General features: G+C 48.1%; 1 protein-coding gene across 1 annotated transcript in view; it reads right to left on the bottom strand.

The window, feature by feature from the left end:
* The window catches only part of LOC133363322 (sodium-coupled monocarboxylate transporter 1-like), a 126,320-nt gene that overhangs the window by 47,479 nt on the left and 65,537 nt on the right, over nucleotides 1–13,304 (bottom strand). The gene's annotated exons all lie outside the window — the stretch shown is intronic.

The following is a 13,304-nucleotide window of genomic DNA, read 5'->3' as shown; positions in this document are numbered from 1 at the left end:
GAATCATCCCTGTGAGAACAAACATAACTTCTCCATAATAAAATATGCTTTACCGAAGGGAGTACAGCATTTGTAAAACAGTTAACGTAGCTCAAAAGCAGGAACCAGTTTGCATTAAATTTATCTGTTTGGATTGTCTATCTACTACCCTGCTGTATTGTGTAAGACACTCTGAAAGTGCAGTCTCCCAAATTTTAAGCAACCAGTTATCAAGTGATAGATCTATACCTGTCTTCCATTTGGCTGAAATTTCCAGATGGGCTGCCGATAGTAAGAATCCCACCAGCTCTTTATGGATCACCTTAAGATTGTGATAGTTTTCCAGCGATAACAATGCCATCACTGTGTCAGGTACCAGTGGCTGACCTACAATCTTAGAAATTTCTTCGAACACTGCTTTCCAGAAATTTTTTATAGGACCACAGTCCCATCACATATGTTCGTCTGATCTCAGGGCATTACAACCACTCCAACATTTCAGGGAGTGTAACTTATTTATATGGAATAATCTGAGAGGAGTCCAGTGCCACCTGAATATGAGTTTCAATGTCATCTCCTGAATCCTGGCTGAGATCGTTTTAAGTGGGGGTCTAGTCCAAACCTTTTCCCAGGGGTTATCTTGAATAGTTGCACCCATCTCTCTCTCCCATGTCTCTTTTAACACAGAAGAGTGACCCATAGATTTTCTAACCATCTATATAGCATTGATGCTGCCCCCTTCAAGTCAGAATCTTCTTTAAAGCAGAGATGTTCAAATGTTGTGAAAGAACATATGCCCTCCCCTCTGGCAACTAAACATTTTGTAAATATGGTGATTTGTGCTATTTGAAACCAATTTGCTTTGAGCAAAGTGGTAAGCGGCAGTAACGCAGCCGAAGTTTTGCTCACAGCCGGAGTTCGATTCCAACGGAAGGAGGAAGTCGAATCTCCGGTAAAAGGGGTCGAGGTCCACTCAGCCTTCCATCCATCCGTAGTCGGTAAAATGAGTACCCGGCATACGCTGGGGGGTAAAGAACGGCCGGGGAAGGAACGGCAAACCCACCCCATATATACGGTCTGCCTTGTAAACGTTGCAAGACATCACCCTAAGAGTCGGAAACGACTCGCACTATAAGTGCGGGGACACCTTTACCTTTTTTAGCTTAACTCATATAGAGGCTTCTGAAATAGGCGTGCCTCGAACAATGAAATCACGAACCTAGTGGAGCCCTGTCAAAAAAAATCTGGGTGGTCTAGTATCGGAATAAGAGGGGATGGCTTGGGAGCCAATACATCTACCCATCTTCTCCAGACTACTAGAGCTGACTTCCAAAATGGGTTTGACACCTTGTGTACTTCATGCCATGACAGAGGGAGAAATGGTACAGCGGTTACCAAGGGTTTTGCAATGGGGGCTTCGAATTGAACCCAAGAGACATCCTTAGACCTTCTGATAATATGCTTTAGCTGAAAAGCTTCATAATAAAGTCTCAGGTTAGGATACCCAAGACCTCCTACATCTCGCATTCTATATAACAGGGGTGGCCAAACCATGGCTCGCGAGCCACATGCAGCTCTTTGACATATATGTGTGGCTCCCAGATCAGTGCTGATGTTGCAGGCAAAATGCAAAATGATTTAAAGAATTCCCTTGCATTCAGCTTTGCTCTTGACGAATCTACAGACATACAAGACAACCCAGAACTGGCAGTATTTGTTCATTATGTTTTCTCTGATGTAACTATGAAAGAAGAGATGTTGGACTTAGTGGCACTAAAAGAAACAACTCGTGGTGTTGACATTAAAAATGCACTTGACAGAGCCTTAACAAATGCTGATATTCCACTGGATAAACTCGTCAGTGTTGCAACAGATGGAGCACCTACAATGGTGGGGGGAAATGTACCATTGGTATCACCTGAAGGGTGATTTTCTCAGGTGCTCTGACATCATGTGGGATATAGCGCCATCTAGCGTCCGAAGGCAAGAATGGATCCAAGTCAAGACCTGGGGCATCGAGCCCCTCCCACTCCAGTTCATTCGCGATGAGACCGAAGTGAGACATATATCTGAAAAGACAGAAAAGGCCAATGGGCCTAAAAGCAAGGAAACTGTCCCAAAGCATAACCCAAAGATCATAAGCATAATAAACAGGTCCAAATTGGTCTTGACTTGGTGACAAATTTTAAATACTATAACTCTAAAGAGAGATAATCAGTAAGGTAGCAAAAAAACCCAAATCCTCCACAAAGGGAGGGCCGTGATGTCGGAGCACCTGAGAAAATCACCCTTCAGGTGATACCAATGGTACATTTTCCTCAGGTGCTCCGACATCACGTGGGATGTACCAAAGCAGCCCCTAATAGGGAGGGACCTCCTCCTGGCTACTCAGCAGAAATAACTTGTTGTAATACACGCCTCCTGTCAGGGCGTCAGACTACCAGGTGCCAGGTTGGGGGTATGAGGATTCAGAAACGGAGGAGGAGGGGCCCAGTTCGTTAGAGCAGACTGGAGAAGGAGAGGAAATTCCAGAGATAGCGTTGCATAGCAACGGAGACCTTGACGGTCTCACAGAACTGGAGTCTTCCCTCGAAGTTCCCACGCTGCCTCCTGAGCCAGAGAAAAGCGGCGAGAGATTGCAAGACAGTTTGAGGCTTGACCCCCCCTCTCTCCCATACCAGAGTCGGAGACTTCAGAAGAGGAGGGGCCCGTGCTTCCCCCGTCGCCACGTACGTGAAGACAGTTGAAAAGACAGGAGAGGAAGGGGGGCAGGAGGGTGGTGACCGAGGGTCCGGTAAGGAGGAGTGAAAGGCTTCACGCCCGTTTGCCCCCCTCTTAAGAGACAGGCGGGAAAGCGGTCCCTTGCTCTGTCAACTTTCTTCCATGTTGCAGGATCTATAACTCTGTGTTGCTTCATGAGAAAGCGCAGTCTATGTTTGGATATTACCTTAATAAAATCTGAATTGCTTTCAACCACAAGCCTGGTTCCTGAGTCCCATCCTGGGCCTGACAGCTTGACAGAGCCATCTAAATCACCCTCCACGCTCTCTTCACTTGACCGTGACAAGATGTCAAAGGGAGCAGCGGGGGGAACAAATCCCACTTCTGAGATGGAAGAAGTGAGACTTTTGAGGGCTAATGTGGCTGATCTGCAGACGGATGTTCAAACCTTGCTGGCAGCAGTCAAGGCGCTGAAAATGGATAATCAGGCCTTGCAAGCCACGGTCGATCGGATGCGGGCAGCCCCTCCAGCCGCGGCGGTGAAGGTTCCCATTGGATTACCCCCAAAGTATGCGGGGCAAAGTGATCAGTTGGCAACTTTCGTGGCTCAATGTGAGCTATACTTGGATGTCAGGAATGCAGAATTTCCGAATGATGGGGCTAAAGTGGCCTTCGTGATCAGCCTCCTGGAGGGAGAAGCTGCAAAATGGGTGACCCCGTACCTAGTGAGAAAGGATACCCTCCTAGGAAGATACAGAGGATTTATCCAAGAAATGACCGAGATGTTTCAAGACCCGCAACGAGCTGAAACAGTAGCGCGGCAGTTAGGTGCACTGAAACAAGCCAAAGGAACTGTTTCCCAGTACACTAATGCCTTTAAAATTTTGTCCCAGGAAACAGGTTACAATGAGGCAGCCTTGATGTTTATGTACCGAAGTGGACTGAATGCTGAAATTCTGGATGAGCTGGCCAGGACCTCCCCCCCCCCACTGACCTGCCAGGGCTAATCCGGCTATGTTTACAGATCGATCACAGGCTGGAAGGAAGGCGCCTGGAAAAGAAACAGGAGGTCCCGAGATATTCAGCCTCGGCATCCCGCAGCAAGGTCCTTTCCACTTCAGGAACGGCAGGTAATGCACCCGAGGGACAGGGAGGGGCTAGGCTGAGACTGTCAGAAGAAGAAAAAGAGAGATGACGCCGAGAGCGTCTATGTTTTTTTTGTTCGAAACCGGGCCATGTGGCCAGAGATTGTGGGCTGAAAGGGGGGAAGGCAGAGCCGTCGGGAAACTAAAACACCCAGTCCAAGTGCAGGCCGGTGGACTGGGGGCAGCGTTGTATAAAGGCCCTCCAATGACCCAACCCCCCTCCAAAGGAGTGTTGGTTCTACCTATTCGGATTACAACTTCCCAAGGAGTGATGTTTAACTCCACTGCATTAATTGACAGTGGGCCTCCACGAATTTTATGGATGCAAAGTTAGCCAAGCGTTATGGAATTTCTAGGTGGAAACTGGACATTCCCCTATCTGTGGAGACCATCGATGGGAGACCCCTGAAGTCAGGAGGGGTGACACACGCCACGGAGGAATTGAAACTCCAAATTCCTGGGCATGAGGAGTTCATTTCGCTGTACGTGTCAGATCTCTCGAACTTTGAGGTGATTCTGGGAATGCCCTGGCTAGCCAAGCACGAACCCAAAATAGGTTGGAAGGAGGCGGTGGTGTGGTTCACCTCTCAGTATTGTCAAGAGAACTGTCAACCCAAAGGAATCAAGAACACCTTAGCGGGGGCAGTACAAGAGAGTGAGCAAGTGACCCTTCCTTCGAAGTATGAGGAATTCAAAGATGTGTTTGATGAAAAAGAGGCAGAGACTCTACCCCCCCACCGCCCTTACGACTGTGCGATTGATCTCATGCCAGGAGCCAGCATCCCATCGGGGAGAATTTACTCTCTCACAGAAATTGAGAGGGAGGCCCTGAAGGAATTCCTAGAAAAGAACCTGAAGCGAGGATTCATACATCCCTCACAGTCCCCTGCTGGAGCGCCCCTGTTGTTTGTGAAGAAGAAGGGGGGAGCTCAGACCTTGTAACGACTACCGTGCATTGAATCAGATCACCATCCCCAACAGTTACCCACTGCCCTTGATTTCAGAGCTACTAGACCGCCTGCGCTCAGCAAAAATCTTCACGAAGTTGGATTTAAGAGGAGCGTACAACCTGGTCAGAATGAAGGAGGGACATGAATGGAAAACAGGATTTCTGACTTCTTACGGTCAGTTTGAATATTTGGTCATGCCGTTCGGGCTTTCGGGGAGCCCAGGCGTGTTTCAAAAGTTCATGAATGACGTGTTTAGAGACCTGTTGGACACGTATGTGATTTGTTACTTGGATGATATCCTAGTGTTCTCAAAGAATCAAGAAGACCATGACCAGCACGTAAAAACTGTGTTGAGGAGACTGAGAGAAAATCATCTGTATGCTAAGCTAGAGAAATGTGGATTTGACCTCAAGTCTCTGGACTTCCTTGGGTACCGAATCTCAGCGGGGGGAGTGGAGATGGACCCAGGGAAAGTGAGTTGTATACTGGATTGGGGTCAACCTGTCACCAAAAAGGATGTACAACGTTTTCTAGGGTTTGCCAATTACTACAGAAAGTTCATTCCAGGGTTTCCCAAATTAACAGCCCCCCTGACTGACTGCTTAAGGGGAAAGAAGAAATTCCAATGGACAGAGAACGCCACAAACGCGTTTGAGGAGCTGAAAAGATTTGCTACTGAGCCCATTCTGCGTTTCGCTGATCCAACCCGCCCCTTCGTCGTGGAAGCCGATGCTTCGGATTTTGCCATCAGGGGGGTCCTTCTGCAATTAGACCAAGAAGGGAAGGAGCTGCACCCCTGCGCGTACTTTCCTAGAAAGTTAAAGCCTGCAGAGAAGAACTACACAGTTTGGGAGAAGGAACTACTAGCCATCAAGGATTCTTTTGAGAACTGGAGACAATACTTGGAGGGGGCCTCTCATCAGATTGAAGTGCGCTCCGACCACAAGAACCTGGAAAGCCTGCAAACAGCCAGGAAGCTGAACCAGAGACAGATAAGGTGGTCCCAGTTCTTCACTAGGTTCAATTTCAAGATTACTTATCATGCTCAAGCTAAAAACCAGAGAGCAGACGCCTTATCCAGACAGCCACAATTCCAAGGAAGTGAATATGATGACCAGCCTCAATACGTGATCCCGCCGGAGAAATTAACGTTGGGATCATGTCAGCCTTCATGGGAAGAAGAACTCAAAAGGGCACAACAGGAAGATGCAGACCTGCAACGATATAGTCAGGAGGCGGGACAAGATCAAGATCCAGAAGTAAGTTTCCACTGGCGAGATGGACTGTTATGGTTCAAAGCAGCCAGGTATGTGCCAGAAGGAGAATTAAGACTCAGAGTCCTACATCAGTGCCATGACTCCATCACCGCGGGGCACTTTGGTATTTATAAAACCATTCAGAACGTGGCCAAAGACTTTTGGTGGCCTAAAATGCGTCGAGACATTGAAAACTATGTAAAATCCTGTTCTGTCTGTGTGCGGGTGAAAACACAAACAGAAAAGCCAGCCGGACTGTTACAATCGCTACCTGTCCCAAACGAACCCTGGAAGGACCTTTCCATGGATTTTATAACTGATCTACCAAAGTCACAAGGAATGACGGCCATCCTGGTGGTGGTCGATTTACTCACCAAAATGGCGCATTTTCTCCCTTGTTCAGGGGCCTTAGAGGCAAAAGAAACAGCTAAGTTATTAATCAGGGAAATCTACCGGTTGCATGGATTGCCAAACAGTGTAGTCTCGGATTGAGGAACTCAGTTCACAGCTAAATTTTGGAGAGCAATGTGGAAACAGTTGCAGACGGAGCTAAAACTCTCTTCCGCTCATCATCCCCAAACAGACGGTCAGACGGAACGCCTGAACGCTGTTTTGGAAATATATTTACGTTGTTATGTGTCCTATCAACAGACTGACTGGGTGTCATATTTGCACTTTGCAGAGTTTGCCTATAACAACGCTTTGCACTCCAGCACTGAGCAAACCCCGTTCTTCACTAATTATGGATTTCATCCTAAAGCCTTCCCAAGCAGCTCAGAAGGGGTGCTGGTGCCGGCCGCAGAAGACTATCTGAAGGAGTTACAGGCCGTTCAACAGACATTGAAACAGCAGCTAAACGAAGCCAAGACGGAGTACAAGCGAGCTGTTGATCTGCACAGGAGGGAGGCCCCCCCCCTTCAACCAGGAGATCAGGTATGGCTGTCCACTCGTTTCCTTCAGATGCCGGGCAAATGTAGGAAATTACAGGACAAAAGGGTGGGGCCCTTTGAAATAGAGGCTCAAATTAATCCCGTGGCTTATCGACTAAAGCTACCAGACACGTTTAAAATACACCCTGTGTTTCATCGATCCTTGTTAACAAAAGCAGCCACCCCCCAGCGAATTGCGGCCAGAGGAGCCTCCAGGGGCTCCGTTAATAGTGAATGAGCAAACTGAGTTTGAAGTGGAAGAAATTCTGGACTCCCGAATGAGGCATAACAAATTGCAGTATTTGATTCACTGGAAGGGCTATGGGCCGGCAGACAGATCTTGGGAAGCTGAAACTGATGTGCACGCTCCAGATTTGGTAAAACTTTTTCACCGAAGGTTTCCCCATCGCCCCAAGCCACTCGGGAGGGGGGGGCACAGCATGGGAGAGGGGATGATGTCAGGGCGTCAGACGTCCAGGTGCCAGGTTGGGGGTATGAGGATTCAGAAACGGAGGAGGAGGGGCCCAGTTCGTTAGAGCAGACTGGAGAAGGAGAGGAAATTCCAGAAATAGCATTGCATAGCAACGGAGACCTTGACGGTCTCACAGAACTGGAGTCTTCCCTCGAAGTTCCCACGCTGCCTCCTGAGCCAGAGAAAAGCGGCGAGAGATTGCAAGACAGTTTGAGTCTTGACCCCCCCCCTCTCCCATACCAGAGTCGGAGACTTCAGAAGAGGAGGGGCCCGTGCTTCCCCCATCGCCACGTACGCGAAGACAGTTGAAAAGACAGAAGAGGAAGGGGGGCAGGAGGGTGGAGACCGAGGGTCCGATAAGGAGGAGCGAAAGGCTTCGCGCCCGTTTGCCCCCCTCTTAAGAGACAGGCGGGAAAGTGGTCCCTTGCTCTGTCAACTTTCTTCCACGTCGCAGGATCTATAACTCTGTGTTACTTCATGAGAAGGCGCAGTCTATGTTTGGATATTACCTTAATAAAATCTGAATTGCTTTCAACCACAAGCCTGGTTCCTGAGTCCCATCCTGGGCCTGACACCTCCCGAAGGAGGCCTCAGCAGAAGCGTAACGGTCTATCTTATAATGTTTTATGAACGAATTTGGGGTAGACCATACAGCCGCTCTGCAAATCTCTGCCAGAGGAGCATTGGTTGCGAAGGCAGCAGTAGTAGCCGCTGACCTAGTGGAATGTGCCGTTATGTTACGAGGCACTGGCAGCTGAAGGGACTCATAAGCCAATGCAATACAGGCACGCAACCAACAAGATAACGTAGAGTTGGACAACTTTTTCCCCAGAGTGCGCGGGTGAAAGGATACAAATAGGGAATCCATTGACCGTATGTCCTGGGTGCGAGACAGGTAGGTCTTGAGGGCCCTCTGGACATCTAGTGAGTCCCAGGCCTTCTCAAGCGGATGAACAGGGTCTGGACAGAATGAAGGCAAAACAATGTCTTGGTTACAGTGGAACGCTGACATGACCTTGGGACGGAAGGAAGGGTCGAGACGTAGTACCACTGAGTCCTTATGGAAAATACAGAGGTGGCGGGCCAAGGACAGTGCCCCCAACTCTGAGATTCTTCTCGCCGAGGTGATTGCCACGAGGAACAGGACTTTGAAGGTCAAAAGACGGAATGGCACAGATTGAAGGGGTTCAAAAGGACGCTGCTGCAGGGCTTGCAGGACCTTTGATAAACTCCACAAAGGGAAGCGATGATGGACTGCTGGCGACAGTAGGACGGCCCCCTTCAAAAAATGTTGGACAAGCGGGTGTGAACCCATATGAATAGTAGGAGACATGACAGAGAGAATAGATGATATGGTGGCGGCGTGGCGACGTAAGGTGTTAGGTTTCAGTCCCATCTTCAGGCCTCTATGTAAAAATTGCAGTAGATGTTGACCATTGGCCTGAGATGGTAGAACATTTTGAGAGTCACACCAACTAGCGAAGGTAGACCAGGTGCTCTGGTAGACACGAGAGCTTGACTGCTTTCGAGATGCGAGAATTGTGTCCACAACTTCCTTAGACAGTCTGGAATGAATCAAATGTCTGCGTTCAAATGCCACGCTGTCAGATTGAGCCATTCGGGATCTGGATGCCAAATCGGGCCCTGAGATAGAAGATCTGGTCTGAGTGGCAACCTCCAAGACTCCGTCACTGAAAGGAAGAGCAGATTGGAGAACCACAGCCGACGAGGCCAGTACGGTGCTATCAGGACCAGATGGGCTCTTTCGCATCGCAGCTTCCGGATGGTCCTGCCCAGGAGCGGTATTGGGGGAAAAGCATAGAGGAGGCCTGCTGGCCACTGAGTCAACAGAGCATCTGTCAATTCCTCGTCGTTGTCCAGATACCTGGAGAAGTAGCGAGGTAGCTGGTAATTGTGACTGGAGGCAAACAGATCCACCGAGAGGATGCCGAACCGAAGTTGGAGAAGGCTGAACACCATAGGGTGTAGCTTCCATTCTCCCAGGATCACTTGTTGTCTGCTGAGCCAGTCGGCCGCAACATTTAAAACCCCTCTGAGATGTTCTGCTCTCAGTGAACGTAGATGTATTTCGGCCCATTGGCAGAGTTGAGACGCTTCCGTCTGGAGACACCGTGACCTGGTTCCCCCTTGTCTGTTCAAATGTGATTTCACACAAGTATTTGTTGGCTTACTAGGCCGTACTACCAATGTGTTTTTTTCATCAAGTCTGAAATGTTTCAAGATGTATGGGAATGGTTCTGTGTTATCAGCTATGCCTGGCCTGAGAGAGCAGACATTCAAGGCCAGACAGGTTGTCATGGTAATGGGAGATAACAGCTGGGAAAGTTGTGACAGCATGCTGTTAGTTCTTCCTTCTTCTGTGTGTGTCTTTGAAGCAAGCAGTTCTACCTAGTTCCATCTTGAAGGGGGGTGAAACTCTACATGTATCTACTTTAAATGCCTTAGGCCGTAATGTCTTAGTAAAGACTCTTAAAACTTTCTCAAGCCTCTGTGATGCTTCTTTACCATTTTACATCCAACGTAACGTGTTGCTACACGCAAGAACCGCCAAACATCAACAGGGTTATGGGCCCAGATCCACAGCACGTTACATAGGAGTAAGTGGCTGGTCTGAACAGCAGATGGAAATCCAGAGGGCAGCGTGATTGATTGTGCCAGACAGAGGTGAGCAGAGATGGCTGTAAACTTGTCTGGAGGCTTGCCGATGGAACGACTTACGGAAAAGAATTATGGCAGTTGGAAGCCAAGGATGCGTGCTTTCTTAATAACAGAGGATTTATTTGACGTGATTGAAGGAAACCCCCCGGCGGTACTGACTGCGGCCTGGAAGCGCCGAGAGCAGAGGGCGCAGGCGTTTATTACCTTGGCTCTATCGGATTCTCAACTGATGTATGCGAGAGATGAGCCGTCGGCTAAACGGATGTGGGACGCGTTGCAGGATTTGTCCCAGGAATGGCAGTGGAGACAAGAGGAGAAGAAAAGTGCCATGCCGAGGGAGGCTGTCGGAAGCAAGCTGGATTACAAGCAGGAGCAGCAGCGGCTAAAGGCTTGTTATGTTTGCGGGGCTCGTGGGCATCTCCAGAAAGACTGTGCAGTCAAGCGAAACTCCAGAGACGGAGGCTTGAAGACGCATAGCGGCAGTGTGAACTTTGTTTGTAAACAGAAGTCTCAAGATTTAGGATCTGTTGACTGGATTCTTGACAGTGGGGCGAGCCATATATTAATTACAGACAGGAGTTTGTTTTATTCGTCTACAGATGAGCAGGACTTTGTGCAACTAGCGGATGGATCGCAGAAAAATGTGGAGGCTCGAGGACTGGTGAGATTTGATAAGCTTGGAATACTGTCAGATTGATTGTTTGTACCAGAACTGTCTCATAACATGTTGTCTGTGAGAAAACTGACCACTTGTGGGTTTTCAGTGTTGTTTGACAGAGACAAATGTTATGTAATGAGGGGAGATCAAGTGTGCTTGCAGGGAAGCCTGAATGATTCCCAGTTTGTAATAAAGAGCAGTCAAGCAGGGTGTGCTGTGTTAAACGCTGAGGCACAGACACATCAAGGCTGCGTCCATGAATGGCATCAGAGGCTGGGGCATGCAAACTTTGACACGATAAAGAAAACCCCGATGCATAGTGAAAACATGCATTTGAAAGACTGTGGGCAGTTAATGATGGATTGTGATGCGTGCCATAAAGCGAAAATGACCATTGCACCCATAAACCGGGAGGCTGAAAGGACCACATCTGCTCCCTATGAACTCATTCATATTGATTTATCAGGGCCAATAAACACTTCACAAGGAGGTGCAAGGTTTTTTATGGTAGTGGTATATGATTTTTCTAGATACACTCATCTTTATTTGCTCAAGCGTAAAAGTGAAGCTGAGCAGAAGCTGAAACTGTTCATTAAGAGAATCGAAACTCAACATGGCACCACGGTGGGGGCTATACGCTCAGACCAGGGAGGAGAATTCACGAGCAAAGCATTGAGTGACTTCCTTGAGAGTAAGGGAATAAACCAGAGTTTCACAGCTCCGTTTAGCCCGTTTTCCAACGGAACTGCTGAGAGAAAAAACAGGGTGCTTCAGGAAGCAATGAGAGCCATGTTAATGGATTCCAGTTTAGGGAATTCTTTCTGAGGAGAGGCAATCATGTATGCGAATTACATTCACAACAGGGTGTTACACAGTGCACTTGGAATGTCACCTTATGAGAAACTCACTGGGAGAAAGCCGAAAGTGCAACACATTCAGAAATTTGGAGCTAGATGCTGGGTCCACATTCCACAGGGAAAAAGAAGGGGCAAACTTGCACCCAGAGCACAACAGAGATATGTTCTGGGGTTTCAGAATGCATATTTCAGAGTTTGGATTCCAGAAACACAGCAATTAATTCTGAGCAGAAGCATTAAAGTCTCAGAAAAGCCTTGGGATCAAAGGCAAACAGTCATTCTTACAGGGTCAGCTGACACACAAGCACAAACACAAGCACAAACATTTAAACCAAACCTTGACATAAAAGTGGAAGGCACACAAATTCCACTTAGGGATGCATTAAATGAACTCATTTGTGGGAAACGAAGATCAAAGAAACGCAAGGCTGAGGAAATGGAATGTCCTACGCAGGCTGTACCAAGCACCAGCTCAAATGGGGGGGCTGAGAGAGCAGAAGCTCTAGTGCCTTTGAGACGTTCTCAGAGATCTAACATTGGCAAACCGCCTGATAGATTCACGGTAGGATTAATAACCAGTTCTGGAATGCATAAGGAGGTTGTAATGGATCCTGAGACATTGTATCTGACTTGTGTTCAGCCAAAGTTTGATTGAATAAAGTTCTAGCTAAATGTACAGAGATGTTCTGAGCTGTACAGCAATGTAAACTGTATCTGTATGATGCAATGTATTGAAATGTATTACCTTTGTATTGTAGAAATGTTGTAATGGATTTACAGACATGATGAAAGGGGGAAATGTTGGCTTACTAGGCCGTACTACCAATGTGTTTTTTTCATCAAGTCTGAAATGTTTCAAGATGTATGGGAATGGTTCTGTGTTATCAGCTATGCCTGGCCTGAGAGAGCAGACATTCAAGGCCAGACAGGTTGTCATGGTAACGGGAGATAACAGCTGGGAAAGTTGTGACAGCATGCTGTTAGTTCTTCCTTCTGTGTGTGTCTTTGAAGCAAGCAGTTCTACCTAGTTCCATCTTGAAGGGGGGTGAAACTCTACATGTATCTACTTTAAATGCCTTAGGCCGTAATGTCTTAGTAAAGACTCTTAAAACTTTCTCAAGCCTCTGTGATGCTTCTTTATCATCTTACATCCAACGTAACGTGTTGCTACACGCAAGAACCGCCAAACATCAACAGTATTGTCCGTGCGAATCAATACGTGGTCCAGAAGGAACAAGGGTTGAAAATGCCGAAGAGCCAGATGGACCGCTCTCAGTTCCAGCCAGTTGATATTGTGACTTGCTTCCGTGTTGGACCACACTCCCCGAACATACTGGGAATTGCAATGGGCCCCCCATCCGGACAGACTGGCATCTGTGGTGAGTACGGTCCTGTCTGGTTCTCGGAACGGGGTTCCCAGTCTGAGATTTTTGGCCGTAGCCCACCAACGGAAAGAGGTCCGCAGAGATGGGTGCAGGTGGACTGTACGGTGGTTGGACGTGGCAATGTCCTGTTGGAAAGGGAGTAAGGCCCACTGTAAGGGTCGAGTGTGGTGCCAAGCCCATGGCACAATGTAAATGGTCGAGACAAACATCCCCAGACCTTGCCAGAAGCATTAAGTCCACCCTTGAACGACACGCAAGGTGTAGACCCATCTC

The sequence above is a fragment of the Rhineura floridana genome, chromosome 8 (genome assembly GCF_030035675.1).
Source record: "Rhineura floridana isolate rRhiFlo1 chromosome 8, rRhiFlo1.hap2, whole genome shotgun sequence".
NCBI classification, from domain to species: domain Eukaryota; kingdom Metazoa; phylum Chordata; class Lepidosauria; order Squamata; family Rhineuridae; genus Rhineura; species Rhineura floridana.
Note: the sequence above shows the minus strand (reverse complement) of the source record. Positions and strands in the feature narration are given on the sequence as shown.